At 43.4% G+C, this 8227-nt stretch overlaps 1 protein-coding gene across 10 annotated transcripts in view; it reads left to right on the plus strand.

Annotated features, from left to right (window-relative positions):
- Positions 1–3454: 3454 nt before the first annotated feature.
- Positions 3455–8227, plus strand: part of KLHL32 (kelch like family member 32) — a 238094-nt gene continuing 233321 nt past the window's right edge. For 4 of the 10 annotated variants that reach the window (XM_078447145.2, XM_078447142.2, XM_078447141.2 and 1 more), the window contains exon 1: positions 3463–3913. The gene's annotated coding sequence lies outside the window, so the exon portion shown is untranslated. Of the gene's footprint in view, positions 3914–8227 lie in introns of all 10 variants that reach the window. The other 6 variants (XM_078447149.2, XM_078447151.2, XM_078447152.2 and 3 more) reach the window with 3 other exon arrangements.

An 8227-nucleotide genomic window follows, 5' to 3' on the forward strand; every position in this document is an offset into this window, starting at 1 on the left:
ACAGTAGATTTATGCTAGGCTTTCACATTTTGGTTCATGGACAAGCTGATGATAGATGGGGGAAAAAAGCTACAAAAATTTACCGTGTTCCAAAATGCTTCCTAAAGTGTGTTAAGAGGTAAGCTAAAAAAAAAAAAAAAAAAAAAAAAAAAAAAAAAAAAAAAAGTGTTCCATACTCAACAAAACTCTAGGATAGTTGTTTAAAAAAGTGAAAGAAGTTTCTTTATTACAAAATCTCAGTCTTTATTTGTTTTTAATGTTTATAAATAAATAATGTTAATAAATAAATAATTTATTTTGAGAGAGAGAGAGTGAGCGAGCACATGTGAGCCAGGAAGGGGCATAGAGAGAGAGGGAGAGAAAGAATACCAAGCAGGCCCCGTGCTGTCAGCACAGAACCAGATGCAGGGCTCAAACCTGCGAACTGTGAGATCATGACCGAAATCAAGAGTCTAAATTTAAACCGAGTGAGCCACCTAGGCACCCCAAGATCTCAGTCTTTAATACAACAATGTGACAGGGACCCAGTTTTCAGTCTTACCCTAACTCATTTGACGGGCTCCCTATTTCCTGTGTGAATGTATGTTGTTTTTCAGACACCCAGGGTCCACTTTTTGTTCTCAAATCTGGTGGGGTTGTGATAACGGGTCCCTCCCTACCCCAGCTACAAGTTAGGACAACTGGAAGCTGGAATCTGAACCAGGAGTATCAAAGGACACTAGATTGGGGTCCACCCAAACAGCACTGAAAGACATCCTATCATGATATTTCTGCCCCGATGTGATCCTGTTATCACGGTGTCTGTGCCCTTTGGGAACTAACTACTCTAACGCTTGCAGGTTTCCAAGCCTGGTTGTATGTATTGGCTGCCCATAGATTCTTAGCACGGTTATCTTCCCATCAAATACCTTTTTGCTTAAATTCATTGGAGTAGTTTTTTGTCACTTTGCAATGAAAAGATCCACACTTTTTCTTTCTTTCTTTAGCTTATCTCTTATAATTTCACTAAATTGAAACAGAGACAATGTCTATTTATTGACAACTGAAAGCCCTACACCAATTACATTGCTTAACACATTCTAAGAGTTCAAAAAACATTCTTGAACAAATGACTCAAAGAACGGCTTTTGGGAAGTATTGTTTTAAGCTATTTTCTCTATGAGGGAAAAGATCATATATAATGGTACCCAACAGAGAAATACCTATTTTCTCTTCTAGTAACAGAGTATACTGGAATACACATTTGTGTTGAGTTTTGATCACTGTCTAACAAACCATGGAGTCGTCCAATATTTTAGATAAATAAAGGCTTTTTAATTTAAAAAATCTATACTTTAAATCAATCTTAAGGAGTCACTTAGGGGGAAAAACACCCTCTCTGAACTAGACATTTTAGTAGATATTTGACATATATTTTCTTAGTTCCTCAATATCCATGTATCAGTCAGCAATATTTATTGAGCCCCTAGTATGTGACTGGCATTGTGCTAGTGGGTAGGACTACCTATCACAAACAAGACAGACCCAGCTTGAGTAGTAAGAAACCTTACATAGTCACACAGATGGTGACTTGGTGGCATAAAGATTTTTGTTTTCTGTGTAATTGCAGTTATATTCTTTGTTCTATTTAACCATTTTAAATAAATACCTTCTATTTATTCCAAACAGTTAATCTAATCAACAGATGGGTTTAAATACTTTTTTAATTTATTTTGAGAGGGAGAGAGAGAGAGAGAGAGCGAGCGGGCACACAAGTTGGATAGGGGCAGAGAGAAAGGGGAGAGAGAAAGAATCCCAAGCAGGGTTCACACCATCAGCACAGAGCCCGATGTGTGACTCAAACCCATGAACTATGAGATCATGACCTGAGCCATAACCAGTAATTGGACGCTTAATGGACTGAGCCACCCAGGAGCTCCTAGATGGTTTCAAAATTTTAAGTGCATTCAACTTAATAACAAATATTTTATGAATCTTAAAGAAGTGTTTATTGATACCAGTCATAGTATTTTGGGTTCAAACATGCTTTCACATTTATTCTTCTGGTATGAAACCACACCCCATGAAAAATACCAAATGCATATGAAAAATTCTAGAGAATAGCACTGCACCTAGTGTTTGTAGTCTGTCGTTTGTCATTCTTCCTCCTGCTTCTATCTTGGGGTCCAAGACTGCTAGATAAGTAGGCCTCCAGTGCCCTAGAGTCCGGGAATGATGGACTGGAAGCCAGAGAGTCAGGCCCCAAGGTATGGGGCAGGGGTAGCAAACAGCCCCATAAAACCTGTGGGTCTGAAAGTGAAAAAATTGCCGAACCTCAAAAATTGTTTTGAGGCTAATGGAAATGTTAAGGACACCTACAAGTAGATCAAGGCACTGTTCCTAGCTCAAGTGTAGAACACAAACCTGCCAGAGAGGAGGCTTAACCATTCTGTGAAATTGCATCTTTGTGGTAGTTTAATTTTTTTTTTTAACGTTTATTTATTTTTGAGACAGAGAGAGACAGAGCATGAACAGAGGGGCAGAGAGAGAGGGAGACACAGAATCGGAAGCAGGCTCCAGGCTCTGAGCCATCAGCTCAGAGCCCGACGCAGGGCTCGAACTCACAGACCGTGAGATCATGACCTGAGCCGAAGTCAGACGCTTAACCGACCAAGCCACCCAGGCGCCCCTCTTTGTGGTAGTTTAAACACTGAACTTTAAACAAAGCACAATTTACCCCAATTTAGTTTCATTTTTCTTATACCTGATGGCTTAACTCTGCATCGGACCAAGGTTTTCATTGCAAAAGTGGAATATGGAATATTTTTACCTATTAAAGTTGTCCACTTTAAGTGTGTGCTGTAAGCATGTTATACATAGGAATGACATCAATGACCCGCAAGTGGCACAAGAGTGGGCCGAGCCCTTAAGTTTAACAGAGGTTGTTGTCTGTTTACGGTGTTAATGCTGAATTAGCTGTAACCAAAATACCCTTCCTCATTTCTCAGGTTCAGGGCTCCCATCCAACCTTAAAGTTACCGTGAAGTCTTTCCCAACATTACCATAAAGCCATAGAGGGGTGGCTAGGAATAGTGGCAATGTGAACTTTTCAAGTCAGTAGTGTCAGGGAAGCAGAGGGACAGCGCTCTGTTCCCGCCAGTTGCTCTCCAGCCATGGGAAGGGATTCTGGGAGCAGGTAGGTTGGGTTCTCGGGTATCGGTCACCACAGCTTCGGGCGCAGGCCGACTGTAGTTCTGACCCAGCGGCCCACAGCGCAGGTGCCAAAGAGCACGAAGTCGGGCTGCGCAGAGGAGGGGGACTTCCGGGGAGAGCGGGAGCGCGCGCTGGCTCGCCGTCGGGAGCGGGGGTGGGGGGTGGGGAAAGCGCGGCGTGCGCGCCTCCTCAGCGGCTGGTGTGGGAGGAGGGGAGCGTGCGCGCGGGCTGGCCGGCGCAGAGGGAGGGCGCGGGCGTGCGCGCTGGCTCGCTTGAGGCGGGAGGGGGCGGAGCCGCATCACGGTCTGAACCCGCCCCGGGGTCCGCCAAGGTGCGTCTCCAGGCAGAAGCGGCCGCCTGGGGCAGAGCTAGCCGGGACGCGCCACCTGCGGTGCTGGCTGCTGCTTTTTATTTACTAGCAAACACTGTTTCCCCGCGGGAGAGGGAGAGTCCGGGAGCGCGCGGGCACACACACACACACACACACACACACACACGCTCACTCACTGAACACACGCGCTCGCGCACACACATATACATATACGCTAGCGCTCTTGTCTTCACAACTGCATCCCCAAACCGACAGTGCGAAGCTACTGCGGTTTCCCTTAACCTCAGCATCGTGGGGGAGAAGCAGAGCCGTTGTGCATCAGGGAGCGCCCGGTGCCTGCGCTGCCGACTCGGGTACATACATAACCCAGCAGACCGCTCACCCCATCGGGTAAGCCAGTCTCTCCTTGTAACCTGTTCGGGGTAGGTGCCTGTGGCCCGGAGGGAGGGGGTGGGAGGCCGCTGGTGCGCCAGTGGGGGCGAGACAGGAGTTAAAATTTCAGGGGTATGCGGCCGGTGCAGCTCTACCAGCGTCGTCTAGCGGGAGCAATTACTACTCCCGTTACTTATTCTACCAACCGTGGAGTTGGCTCCCCCGCCTTCTCCCCTTCCCCCAGCCCGAGACGTACTGTGCTCTTTGGTTGCCAAGGAGACTTGCTTAAACATCAGCCTTGGGCCGTCTATTGAAAGAAGTAGTTTTTTAAAAAATGATGTTGTTATTTATTACGTTCAAAAAAAAAAAAATAAAATACACGCTGAGGGCCATGTGGTGATTTGGCAACCGTTAATATGTATTCTGGGCATGGTTTCATTCAACTTCAAGGAAAGCGGTAATGCGCTATATGGTATGCTTCAAAACGGATTCGTCAGACGGGGTTTTCAACGGAATGTGTCTTGAATCATAAAGTACTCCAGTTTTGGAGATCTTATAAAGAACAATGAGTCCAGTGAAAATCCCCTTTCCCTTCTAATTCCACATTATATCCTGCAGTTCACTCAGGCATGATTATCTTCATATTAAAAGTGAAAGAGGAATTAATTGTGGTTCCTCACACAAGGGTGATCTATTGCAAATGGACCAGAACAGGAATACATAAGTGAATTCCTAATGTAAGGAGAGAGCATTCACGACAGAAATCTTTGCTAACATTTCTGTGGGCACTGCAACATTATTTAAGTGCAGTTGTCTGCACCTCTGCCCATTTGTGAGAAGATTCTGTTTAATTTCAAGGCTCTTATGTTTTTGTTTTGTTTTGGTTTGGTTTTTTTTTACATATATCTATATGTTGATAGATATAGGTGTAGAATTTGTGCCATGGCTTATTACTGCAGATTCTAAGGTTTTGGAGCTTCTATTGAAATGTTGAGAGGAGGGAGGCACAGAGAGAGCCTCATAGATCCTTTTGTGTTTTTTGTTTTGTTTTGTTTTGTTTTCCTGTTGGACCAGATCATTTACCAGAGCACTGGGTGAGGCCCAGGGAGGAGATCAATGCTCATATCTCACAGGAACCCCTAATGATGGGGCTGTGAGTTTTACTTTGAGGCCTCAGGTGCCTAGTGGGTAAACTTACAACAGCCCTTGAAGGGATCAGCAATCCAGTAATTACGCTTTGCACTAATTTCACACCTTCATTACAAACAGAAAGGACCTAGTAAAGATCCACTGACATTCGGTAATACATTTAGTTTTTCTTTGATATTTGTTCATCTTACCTTTTATTAAATGAGGCAAGGAAATATATCAAATTCTTTTTATTTAGATATTAAACTGTGTCATACAGAGTAGCAATATGAGGAACAAGGAAGCCAGTAACAGCTGAGGTAAGTAGAGGGGATTTATACAAGTGACAGGGGACTGGGAAATGAATAAAGATGACAAATATTTTATATTACAGTTTACGAAGTACTTTTCCACTCTTCTTTTTTATTCCCCACAACAACCTGATGAGGTCAAGGGATTAGCTTCAGGTTAAACCTGAAGGGACCCAAGACTCAGAGCTTGTGGAAGGTCACAGAGCTAGTGAATGGGGAAGCCCTTTTTGGATCCAGGCTCTTTGCTTTAAAAAAAAAACAAAACAACCCTGGGTCTGCATTTCCAGTGCACAGGTAAGATAAAGGAGTGGAGCAGGCCCAGTGGTCCTGCCATGTGGGAGGAGGGGTTGTGGATTGTGGCCTGTGGAACATGAAAACCATTATTAAAAGGGCAGCTCCAACGTGCCTGTAGCTGATTGTTGCCACCCTGGCTGTAAAACAAGGGAATCAGAAGCTTACATGTTTTTATGTGAAGTGTCCTTAATTTTATAAACTGTAAGGACCACACTAAAAATGTATTTGGGCCGCATGTGGCCTGTGGCCTGCCAGTTGCAATCTATAGCTACTGAGCTCTCATTCAGTTCTTAACTATTTTTCTCTTACAGAATACTGATGTGAGCAAATACATCCATCACTGTAAGAGTGATTAGGAGTTTTCTGGTTTTGATAGTAAGTCTAAAAAATGTGCCATATCCTTTCTTCAATAAACAGGTCCAAGTTTGTTTTTTAGAGTTCCTCGGTCTCTCTCTTATACCTCAGAGAAAATAAAAGAAAATGAAATGCTCCAAAAGAGGATTTTTTCTTAAACTGGTGAAACAAAAGCATTTATAATTTAAAACTTCTTGTGTTCCTGGGTTAATTTTTTTTTTCTGGGCACATACAATAAAGTATAGAAAAAGTAGATCAGGTACCTGACATTGTAGGTAGAGGTAGAATAAAAAGTTGGTCGGAAAAAGGAGCATCCTGGGGCACCTGGGTGGCTCAGTTGGTTAAGCATCCAACTTCAGCTCAGGTCATGATCTTGTGGTTTGTGAGTTCCAGCCGCACATCGGCCTCTGTGCTGACAGCTTAGAGCCTAGAGCCTGCTTCAGAGTCTGTCTCCCCCTGTCTCTGCCCCTCTTTCGCTTAAGCTTTGTCTCTCTCTCTCTCTCTCTCTCTCTCTCTCTCTCTCTCTCAGATGTAAATAAACATTAAAAAAGAAAAAAAGAAAAGAAAAAGGAGCATCCTGAGCCTTTCAGTGAAAACCTGTTATTAAGGCTTTAGGTAATTTGCTAAAAACCTACCACAGAATACTGCAGTATTCCAAAGGGGGGGGGGGGTGGGGGTGGAATACCATAAACGGGAACTCCCAAAGGATATTCACTCCTAGCACACTGACATAAAAAATATTGTTTACTTCTTAAGTAACAGCATCTTATAATAAAGCAGATACCTTTTGAAAAGCTGCCATTTTCTTATGTTTCTACTGATACTACAGAGATGTCAGTGGATTTCACTGAAGCAGACCTGGTGGGGTCAGAAAGTAGTTATTTATGTCATTTCTTTTGTGGATCCAAAAAGATGTAGTTAAAAAAAAAAGCCAAGATTTGAACAGTGGCTTCTAACAGTTCTCTTATTTTAAAATCTCCCTCTAGAAGGATGCTTAATAGGAAATGCATTTTCAGTTTTCAATTCCTGGAAGTTATGTTGCACCTCTAGTAAAGAGCTATGGAAATGTTGGTTAATACTAACATAACTAAGTCTTAGCTTGGCCCTGTGGGGAGAACAGCTCTGCCCTCAAGGATTCAGAGCAAACAAACTTACTGTTCCTGGTAGCTTCCACTTTTACGGCTTCTTTCATGTTTTCCGTGTTTGGAAGACTACTATCTATATTGTCTCCCTAACGTCCTTGTAAAGTAGGGATTTTATTTCCATTGTATAGATAGAGAATCAGAGACTGTGGGAAGTTAAACCAGACCCATGAAAGACAGCTTCCAACCTCAGTAGCCCTCCTCACTTCACACCTCTCCTTCTCTGCTGATTACCTAAGGGAAGTTATAGACATGTACATAATTGTGATTTTCAGGCAGTTGTGTGTTAAATGCTAAGATACAGATACCAGATTCCGTAGAAGCCCAGATACAGGAAAAAAATGAAAAAGTACTCTGATTGTAGAGGTCAGATTATTCCTGTGTAGGAGGAGGATTAGTGCTGAACCTTGATGGCTGGGTCTGATTCTAGTAAATGAAGATCCTGTCAGCGATGGAAAGGAAGAGACAGTCAGTTGGAAATGTGAGTTGAGAGGATGATGCTCATGATATCTAATATTGATGAGCTCATCATTGTTGCTGAAGGGATGACACAAGCTGTGTGGTCAGAAATATGGTCTCCAAGATGGAGTGCAGCAAGAACATGGAAGTAGGGGTATGTGGCAGGGGGTGGAGGAAGACAGGGTGGTGAAGGAGACTAGCAGAGAGTTGTAGACATGGGTGAGAATCTGGAGACGATAGTACTGATTCTTCTTAAAGACTGACATAGGGCAAGGGACGAACCAAGTATTAAATTCTCTATGCAGAGTCCGGTAAACAGTAAATACTCATTAACTATTATGGTGTGCCTGTATTCTTAAAAAAATTTTTTTTTTAATTTTATTCTAGAGAGGGGGAACACAAGCAGGGGAGAGGGACAAAGGGAGAGAGAGAAAGACAGAGAGAATCCCAAGCAGGCCTCTCGCTTAGCACAGAGCCTGACGCCGGCTAGATACCCTGGGATTGTGACCTGAGCCAAAATCAAGGGTTGGTCGCTCAACTGACTGAGCCACCCAGGTGCCCCAGTGTGTCCATATTTGTAACATCCAGCATCTGGCACCTGACTTCCTCTCATGATACCGCTTTTATGTAGAAAGAAAGTGTAC

The sequence above is a fragment of the Panthera onca genome, chromosome B2 (assembly GCF_046562875.1).
Source record: "Panthera onca isolate mPanOnc1 chromosome B2, mPanOnc1 haplotype 2, whole genome shotgun sequence".
NCBI lineage: Eukaryota > Metazoa > Chordata > Mammalia > Carnivora > Felidae > Panthera > Panthera onca.